Source organism: Salmo salar, chromosome ssa14, assembly GCF_905237065.1.
Source record: "Salmo salar chromosome ssa14, Ssal_v3.1, whole genome shotgun sequence".
Classification (NCBI taxonomy): Eukaryota; Metazoa; Chordata; class Actinopteri; order Salmoniformes; family Salmonidae; genus Salmo; species Salmo salar.
In genome coordinates, this window is record NC_059455.1 from 58,152,708 (window position 1) to 58,163,429 (window position 10,722).

General features: G+C 41.2%; 1 protein-coding gene across 2 annotated transcripts in view; it reads left to right on the forward strand.

The window, feature by feature from the left end:
- Window positions 1-1,554: 1,554 nt before the first annotated feature.
- The window catches only part of cers2a (ceramide synthase 2a), a 45,266-nt gene continuing 36,098 nt past the window's right edge, over window positions 1,555-10,722 (forward strand). Inside the window, exon 1 of one of the 2 annotated variants that reach the window (XM_014142064.2) lies at window positions 1,555-1,728. The gene's annotated coding sequence lies outside the window, so the exon portion shown is untranslated. Of the gene's footprint in view, window positions 2,005-10,722 lie in introns of both variants that reach the window. The other variant, XM_014142063.2, reaches the window with a different exon arrangement.

Here is a 10,722-nt window from a genome sequence, read left to right on the forward strand (position 1 = left end):
CCAACAATTTGTTCCATAGTGATTTCTTTCAGGTCAGCCCCATAGATTCTCAGCAGGTCTGCAGATAACATTAACACAGTTCAGTGAACTGGGACTATTTCAACCACCATCACTCACTGAACTAGGACTTGGCAGATGCATCCCAACCAATAATTTATATAAACACCAGATGACTATTTGGGGGCACTGTGTTGAAGCCGTTGTGCCTCCATCTTGGCGTGCCTCCATCTTGGCACTCCCCCAATATTCTAAAACATATTTTGGAAGCTACAGAAAGGAATGTATTGATGTCTACATTCGTTTTGCCACATGTATTATATTACAGACACCTTAATGCATACTTTGAAATTATATTATGTGAGCATAGCAAAAAAAGAAAGGAAAAAATATGAAAAATGTTTCCTTAATCTTTTTTAAAAAATGATTACTAATGTGATATATTCTGATGTATTATTGTCTCTACCTTTTTACCCTTCGTGGTTGTCTGTGCCTAACAATGTTTGTACCATGTTAATGCTTCTACCATGTTGTGCTGCTGCCATGTTGTGTTGCTACCATTCTGTGTTGACATGTGTTGCTGCCATGTTGTGTTGTCTTAGGTCTCTCTTTATGTAGTGTTGTGGTGTATCTCTTGTCATGATGTGTGTTTTGTCCTACATTTTCATTTTTAATCCCATCCCCTGTCCCCGCAGGAGGCCTTTTGCCTCTTGGTAGGCTGTCATTGTAAATAAGAATTTGTTCTTAATTGACTTGCCTAGTTAAATAAAGGTTCAATAAAAAAATGTACTGTCCCCACTACAACGCAAGTACTTAAATACATGTAATTATGACCTTGAAACATTTAATTGAAATACTGTAGAATTCCATTCATTCCTGTGAATGACTGCTCATATTGGGGAGTGCCAATATGGCTAACCGGTGGCTTCAAAGCTCTCAATGGCCAATACATAGCATCAGCATCCAGGGTTGGGATGTATATAACCCTGAAACGCTATGTATTGGCCGTTGATAGGCTTTGAAGCCACAGGTCGGCAATATTGCCTCTCCCCAGTAGGAGCAGTTCTCTATATATAGGAATTAATGGAATTCTACAGTATTTCAATTTAATGTTTCAGTGGGGACAGTAACATCATATGTGGTCAGACCTTGCATCCATAGCTCTGTCTATGAATTTCAGAATGATTAGATTTCTCCAGCCGCATCCCTCAGCTTTTTACTTAAACAGAGTGGCAGGGAGGCAATTTGTTCTTGTTTCAACTGCTGATTGGCCCTTTAAGTATTTTGTTTTTTTAAATCTTCATTTTTATTTTTATATTTAGCTCACATATAATGTAAACGTATGCATTAAGGTGTCTGTAATAAAATGAACGTGTGAAAAACGAATGTAGACATTAATAAATGCATTTCTAAAGCTTCCAAAATAAAAAAAATTTACAATGGAGGTGTACCAAGATGGCTGCGGGTAGCTTCAAAACAGTCATCCAGGGTTTATACAGGGTTTATACACATTGATTCCAACACGTCCAAGCCTTTTCACACGGCGTAAAACGTCACTTAACAGTTAGATCCCCTCCCACTCTACCATCTTCTACTTCCATTCGGTTTGGCCAACTAAGAAACCCGGATAACCGACGCCTATTCCCGGCAAACATCTATCATATTGCTCTGAGCAAATGGAAAAGTAAAATTACTGGTTGTGTTATAAGCGGGCCCTCATCCCAACGAAAAGTAAGTCTTTCAGAAGGGAGTAAGTGCTACAAGGGGAAGTATTACATTTCCCTCGAAAATGCAGAGAATCTGTGGAGATCGAGAGGCCGGATAATATTATTCAAAGCAGACTGCAGACCATTTTCATCAACATATTGGATTCTCTCAGGTGGCGTCTTCGGTATTAGAGCACAAGTGATTATTCTACAGGGGACGTACAGAACTCTTCAATATTCCAGAGGCGGTAGGACTTTTCACACCGCGGTGAACAGGCCTACCTGTGTGAAAGATCAGAAGGTAAATTGCCCACCGTTATATTTAACTAGATGTGATACAGGTTTTGTTTCAGTTTTGCAATTGACCTTTCAAAACGGGCCATGTTCTCACTTCGCCTTGTTAGTAGTTAAAGATTCACTCAACCTTGGATAGCTAGTGGTCACGGAAGATGCCTATATTCACCCATCCTCAAGCGGAGCAAAGCGGATGTAAGCTAAATGAATAAGTGAAATCAGATATGTGGTCCAACTCGATTGGCTTGGGTTGCATTTTTATATATTAACGTTTTCACAAACTATTCAGGATGACGACAGGAACTCCTATCAACTCGAGTTTGCCCGAATAGGTGTAGGTTCCTCTTGTCTGATCTCGCGGTGAAGACGTTTTAGGAATACGGCAATACATGGAGGTCATGGTTTGAAACACAACCATGCACAATAGCACCGGCTGGAAACAACAAGTCGTCAAAAACGAACGTTTTGGATGTCCTTCGTTTGAGCTTACATGGTTTCGGAAGTAAATAGCCTACTGATGATGAAACGTAAAAAGTTCCACACCCCAGAGAAAGTTTACGGAAATCTTGTTGAGATGGATGTGATTGTGAGGCGTTCCACCCAAACCACTAATTCCTATGATTTACCGTGTTAAATAATATGTGAAAACAATATATATATATTTTTTTGTGAACAAATGTGTCATTTTGTCTTTATAACAAGCCGTAGCAGTGCGTGGGTAAAATCACTGTCATACAGTACACGCTTTTATTTTTTGTTGTCCTAGGCTACCTGGTTAAACTGCTTGCTCGCAAGCCTAACTTCAAATCCAACTCAAATTGTATTTGTCACATGCCCGAATACAACAGGAAGAAGGCCAGCATCCCGGAGTCGCCTCTTCACTGTTGAAGTTGAGACTGGTGTTTTGCGGGTATTATTTAATGAAGCTGCCTGTTGAGAACTTGTGAGGAGTCTGTTTCTCAAACTAGACACTCTAATGTACTTGTCCTCTTGCTCAGTTGTGCACCAGTGCCTCCCACTCCTCCTTATATTCTGGTTAGAGCCAGTTTGCGCTGTTCTGTGAAGGGAGTAGTACACAGCGTTGTACGAGATCTTCAGTTTCTTGGCAATTTCTCGCATGGAATAGCCTTAATTTCTCAGAACAAGAATAGACTGACGAGTTTCAGAAGAAAGTGCTTTGTTTCTGGCCATTTTGAGCCTGTAATCGAACCCACAAATGCTTATGCTCCAGATACTCAACAAGTCTAAAGAAGGCCCGTTTTATTGCTTCTTTAATCAGAATAACAGTTTTCAGCTGTGCTAACATAATTGCAAAAGGGGTTTCTAATGATCACTTAGCCTTTTTAAAATGATAGACTTGGATTAGCTAACGTAACATGTCATTCGAACACAGGAGTGATGGTTGCTGATAATGGGCCGCTGTACGTCTATGTAGATTTTTCATAAAACATCTGCGGTTTCCAGCTACAATAGTCATTTACAACATTAACAACATGTCTACACTGTATTTCTGATCAATTTGATGGACAATTTTTTGCTTTTGTTTCAAAAACAAGGACATTTCTAAGTGACCCCCACACTTTTTAAAAGTAGTGTATGTCCCCATTACAAAACCTATTTATTTCACTTACTTGCTGTGCTGTTTCGTTGTTCAGTCATTTCATTCTCAACCAGGACTACATCAGTGAAGTTTCAGCCCTGGCCGTCTGTGACCTCTTTTGTCGTGGGTCCTCTTCTTCGGTGCGCACTGTCACGATGTCTGTTTATCTTGTCCAGCTGTGTCTAACATTTCACGTAAACCCAGTTTCTTGTCTGCATCAAAGTAGCGGTCCCCAACACAGTAAAGAAGCTCAGAGAGAATGCCACCTAATTGCTTGTTCACAGCCTCTAGTAGAGTACTTTTGCAAGTTTTAACCCCACGGTTTGCAGTTTTGTTGAGCAGGCGTTTCAATGCCATGACACGTCTGCTGCAGAAGCAGTTGATGAGCTTATTTCTCGAGTCAGTTGTGTTCATGTTTTCAAGCACTCATTTTTGTTCCATCATGTAAAAAGTGCTGTTCCATCTGGTGGAAACGTCTTGCTTAAGCCTTTTCGTCTTCACTCCAAGCTGCACCTGTACTGCTTGCAGGCGGCTGTATGCTAGCTGTGAGTGTTTAAACTGACCCACTATCTTCCTACCTGTTGCCACCATGTCAGATATGCTGCGTTGGGCCAAAACGCCTTCGTTCACAGCCAGTTGCAGCGTGTGTGCCATGGATGGCAAACTGGCGACTCCGGATTCTTCCAAAGCCTTTGTCATGTTACGTGCATTATCACGTAGCACAGTGTACTTTGTTCTTGAGGATTTTCCAAGTTTCAAACATTTTCTCAAATGCCATTGAAATGGCAGCAGCGGTATGAGAACCAGCACATTCTTGAGCATGCAATATGGCTTTCCTCAGTACGAAATCCTCGTCGACCAACTGTGCTGTCAGACTCAGCATGCTCATGGGACTGATGTCGCTGATCCAAATGTCAGTCGTGAAGCTAATAGCAGTGACGCCCATATCAAGTAGCTCATGGATATGCGCGAAACACTAAAACTAACTCCGGTAGGGCAACATCTGAAAAATAGCACCTACTTGGTAGTGTGTATTGGGGCTCGACCAGTCAGCGAAAGCCAACATCATCCACAACAGAGAACGGTTGATTGTCAAGGGCAATGAATTCCATTATCTTGGCGTTAATGGATTTCGCCTTTTGAGTTGTCTCGCTTAAATTTTCTATCTCTTTCAAATGACTGCTCGACTTGAACTTGTTTAGTTGTTGGAAGTGTGCGCTTAGTTTTTTTCTGCTTTTGTTCTAAGTAGTCGCTAAACGTCTGGGGGTGATGCACTTTCAAATGAGTAATTAGGTTTGTGGTATTGAAAGATATCACTTTCTCCCCTCGGGAAATAATAGCAGCACAAATGTTGCATAAGGCCTTTTATCTTCCTTTGAAACGTCAAAATAGATCCACACTGTAGACCTTGTGGGCTAGGTTAGGAATGCTGTGTTACACGTGTAGCGCAGTATTTTGTGTGACGTCATCTACCTATGTTATAGGTATGCACGTCAGCTTTGACATCTGTTTTGCACATCGACGTTAACCTCTTACATCTAGACGTTCCGCTAGCGGAACACCTGCTCCAATATCCAATGATGGGCGTGGCGCGAAATACAAATTCCTCTAAAATGCTAAAACTTCCTTTTTTCAAACATATGACTATTTTACAGCATTTTAAAGACAAGACTCTCGTTAATCTAACCACACTGTCCGATTTCAAAAAGGCTTTACAGCGAAAGCAAAACATTAGATTATGTCAGCAGAGTACCCAGCCAGAAATAATCAGACTACCCATTTTTCAAGCTAGCATATAATGTCACAAAAAACAAAACCACAGCTAAATGCAGCACTAACCTTTGATGATCTTCATCAGATGACAACCCTAGGACATTATGTTATACAATGCATGCATGTTTTGTTCAATCAAGTTCATATTTATATCAAAAACCAGCTTTTTTACATTAGCATGTGACGTTCAGAACTAGCATACCCCCCGCAAACCTCCGGTGAATTTACTAAATTACTCACGATAAACGTTCACAAAAAACATAACAATTATTTTAAGAATTATAGATACAGAACTCTATGCACTCGATATGTCCGATTTTAAAATAGCTTTTCGGTGAAAGCACATTTTACAATATTCTCAGTAGATAGCCCGGCATCACAGGGCTAGCTATTTAGACACCGACCAAGTTTAGCACTCACCAAAATCAGATTTACTATTAGAAAAGTTTGATTACCTTTCCTGTTCTTCGTCAGAATGCACTCCCAGGACTGCTACTTCAATAACAAATGTTGGTTTGGTCCAAAATAATCCATCGTTATATCCAAATAGCGGCGTTTTGTTCGTGCGTTCCAGACACTATCCGAATGGTAAATAAGGGTCGCGCGCATTTCGTGACAAAAGATTTCTAAATATTTCATTACCGTACTTCGAAGCATGTCAACCGCTGTTTAAAATCAATTTTTATGCAATTTTTCTCGTAAAAAAGCGATAATATTCCGACCGGGAATCTGCGTTTCGGGAAATCGAGGGAAAAACAGACAGACGGGGGCGGCCAGTGCACGCGCCTAAGCCCACTGTCCCCTGATCGGCCACTTGACAAAAGCGCTAATGTGTTTCAGCCAGGGCTTTGAATTACGTCATTCAGCTTTTTGCCGCCTTCTGAGAGCCCATTGGAGCCGTAGGAAGTGTCACGTAAGAGCAGAGATCCTTTGTAATGGATAGAGATGGGAAAGAAGGCCAAGAAATGGTCAGACAGGGTACTTCCTGTACAGAATCTTCTCAGGTTTTGGCCTGCCAAATGAGTTCTGTTATACTCAGACACTATTCAAACAGTTTTAGAAACTTTGGAGTGTTTTCTATCCAAAGCTAATAATTATATGCATATTCTAGTTTCTGGGCAGGAGTAATAATCAGATTAAATCGGGTACGTTTTTTATCCAGCCGTGAAAATACTGCCCCCTAGCCATAACAGGTTAAACTAGACATGCCTGATGTCATTTTTGGCTAATATCAGCTGATTCTGATATTCTCACTGATATTCGTGCATCCCTAGGTATGTATGCAATGTCACTGTGGGGACGACGTCATCGATACACAGCCAGTGACTGATGTAGTGTACTCCTAAATAGAGGTTTTCCGATTTAATAAAATAAATATATATATATATAAGGGCCGATTTCAAGTTTTCATAACAATCGGTAATCGGCATTTTTGGATGCCGATTACATTGCAATCCACGAGGAGACTGCGTGGCAGGCTGACCACCTGTTACGCTCCTTGCTGCACGCAAGGAGCAAAGGTAAGTTGCTAGCTAGCATTAAACTTATATAAAAAAAAACAATCAATCTTCACAATCACTAGTTAACTACACATGTTTGATATTACTAGTTTAACAAGCTTGTCCTGCGTGTCATATAATCAATGCGGTGCCTGTTAATTTATCATTGAATCACAGCCTACTTCGCCAAATGGGTGATGATTTAACAAAAGGGCATTCGTGAAAAATTGCACAATTGTTGCACCAATGTACCTAACCATAAACATCAATGCCTTTCTTAAAATCAAAACACAAGTATATATTTTTTAAACCTACATATTTAGTTAAAATAAATGCATGTTAGCAGGCAATATTAACTCGGGGATATTGTGTCACTTCCGAGATTAGGCTGGCAATACTATAGTGCCTATAAGAATATCCAATAGTCAAAGGTATATGAAATACAAATGGTATAGAGATAAATAGTCCTATAATAACTACAACCTAAAACTTCTTAACTGGGAATATTGAAGACTCACTCATGTTCAAAGGGACCACCGGCTTTCATATGTTCTCATGTTCTGAGCAAGGAACTTAAACGTTAGCTTTTTTTACATGGCACATATTGCACTTTCACTTTCTTCTCCAACACTGCGTTTTTGCATTATTTAAACCAAATTGTACCTGTTTCATTATTTATTTGAGACTAAATTGATTTTATTTTTGTATTAAGTTAAAATAAGTGTTCATTCAGTATTGTTGTCATTGTTACAAATATATATATTGAGTATCTCTCTGGTTTATTTTAACTTTAACTTTTAACTAGGCAAGTCAGTTAAGAACTAATTCTTTAAGAACAAATTCTTATTTACAATGACAGCCTACCAAAAGGCAAATGACCTCCTGCGGGGACGGGGGCTGGGATTAAAAATACATGAAATAAAAATATAGGACAAAACGCACATCACGACGAGAGACCTAAGATGACAACAGCAGCATGGTAGCAGCACAACATGGCAGCAGCACAAAACATGGTACAAACATTATTGGGCACAGACAACAGCACAGAGGGCAAGAAGGTAGAGACAACAATAGATCACGCAAAACAGCCACAACTTTCAGTAAGAGTGTCCATGATTGAGTCTTTAATGAAGAGATTGAGATAAAACTGTCCAGTTTGAGTGTTTGTTGCAGCTCGTTCCAGTCGCTAGCTGCAGCGAACTGAAAAGAGGAGCGACCCAGGGATGTGTGTGCTTTGGGGACCTTTAACAGAATGTGACTGGCAGAACGGGTGGTGTGTGTGTGTGTGTGTGTGTGTGTGTGTGTGTGTGTGTGTGTGTGTGTGTGTGTGTGTGTGTGTGTGTGTGTGTGTGTGTGTGTGTGTGTGTGTGTGTGTGTGTGTGTGTGTGTGTGTGTAGGATGAGGGCTGCAGTAGATATCTCAGATAGGGGGAGAGTGAGGCCTAAGAGGGTTTTATAAATAAGCAACAAACAGTGGGTCTTGCAACAGGTATACAGAGATGACCAGTTTACAGAGGAGTATAGAGTGCACTGATGTGTCCTATAAGGAGCATTGATGGCAAATCTGATGGCCGAATGTTAATGTCCATCTAGCTGCTCGAGAGCACCCTTACCTTCCAATCTATAAATTACATCTCCGTAATCTAGCATGTGTAGGATGGTCATCTGAATCAGGGCTAATTTGGCAGCTGGGGTGAAAGAGGAGCGATTACTTTAGAGGAAAGCAAGTCTAGATTTAACTTTAGCCTGCAGCTTTGATATGTGCTGAGAGAAGAACAGTGTACCGTCTAGCCATAGTCCCAAGTACTTGTAATAACACCTGTGGGAGGAATGGCATTCTTCTTACCAAACCACAACCATGTTCTGAACACCTCCAAAACAAAAGGTAAATGGCAGAGAAAGCTTGTTGGACACTATGAAAGCTTTGTTGTAGAGCATTTAACACAACATCTGAGGAGGGGCCAGCTGAGTATAAGACTGTATCATCTGCATATAAATGGATGAGAGGGCTTCCAACTGCTTGAGCTATGTTGACATAAATTGATAAGTGTGTGGGTCCTAGGATCGAGCCTAAGGTACACCCTTGGTGACAGGAAGTGGCTGAGACAGCAGATGTTCTGACTTTATACACTGCACTCTGAGAGAGGTAGTTAACAAACCAGGCCAAAGACTCCTCAGAGACACCAATACTCCTTAGCCGGCCCACACGAATGGAATGGTCTACCGTATCAAAAGCTTTGGCCAAGTCAATAAAAATAGCAGCACAACATTGCTTAGAATCAAGGGCAATGCTGACATCATTGAGGACCTTTAAGGTTGCAGTGACACATCCATAACCTGAGCGGAAGCCAGATTGCCTACCAGAGAGAATACTATAGACATAGCAAGGAGGCGTGGCTGAGTCAAATAGGAATCCTGACTTAATGAAGTGGGGATTTAAAAAGCTCAGCCATGTGCTTCTTGTCAATAACAACCACATCAACTTTAAGGGACATGGGCAGCTGTGAGGAGGAGGGTTTTTTTCTCCAGGTCTTTAACCGTTTTCCAGAACTTCTTGGGGTTAGACCCACAGAGAGAGAACTGCTCCTTAAAGTAACTAACTTTGACCTTCTGGATAGCCTGAGTGCACTTATTTCCCTGAATGAGAGCCAGTCAGCCTGAGAATGCGTGTGGCGAGCTTTTCGCCAAATGCAATTCTTGAGGTGGTGCAACTCTGCAAGATCACGGTCGAACTGCTTTAATTTTTGCTTGGAATCAGGAGGATAGAATTATGGTCAGATTTGCCAAATGGAGGGCGAGGGAGAGCCTTGTACACGTCTCTGGGTTTAGAGTAAAGCTGGTCTAGAGTACTTTTTTCTTCTCTCCCCTCTGGTTGCACCTGTGACATGCTGGTAGAAATGAAAGAAAACAGATTTAAGTTTCCTTGCATTACAGTCCCCGGCCACTAGGAGCCCCACCTGGATGAGCATTTTCTTGTTTGCTTATGGCCTTATACAGCTCGTTTAGTGCGGTCTTAGTGCCAGCATCGGTTTGTGGTGGTAAATAGACAGCTACGAAAAATATAGATGAAAGCTCTCTTGGTAAATAGTGTGGTCTACAGCCTATCATGAGATGCTCTACCTCAGGCGAGCAAAACCTTGAGTCTTCCTTAATATTAGATTTTGTGCACCAGCTGTTATTGACAAATACACCGCTACCCCCATGTCTTACTGGAGGCAGCTGTTCTATCTTGCCGACGCACAGAAAACCCAGCCAGCTGTTTGCTATCCATGTCGTCGTTCAGGCACGACTCGTGAAACACAAGATATTCGTTTTTTTAATAATGTCCCATTGGTAGGATAGTCTTGATCGAAGTTCATCCAGTTTGTGATTGCACATTGGCTACTAAGACTGATGGTAGATGCGGATTACCCACTCGCCGTCGAATCCTTACAAGGCACCCCGACTTATGTCCCCGATATCTGTCTCTTCTTCATGATGGAGATTTGGGCCTTGTCTGGTGTCTGAAGTAAATCCTCTGTGTCTGACTCGATAAAGAAAACATCTTTGTTCAGTACGATGTGAGTAATCGCTGTCCTGATATCCAGAAGCTATTTGCCGTCATAAGAGATGGTGGCGGAAACATTATATACAAAATAAGTTACAGCAACGCGAAAAAACACTAGCCCAATTGGTTAGGAGCCCGTAAAACGGCAGCCATCTCCTCCGGCGCCATCTAATATTCCTTTCATGGGCAACGTTAGCTAGTTAACATTAGCCTTTTACATTTAGCTACATATTGAACTTCAATGCTTTCAGGCCAGGGGCACAACAATGTATGAATTAATGGTTGCATCAGAATTGGCGTTATAATC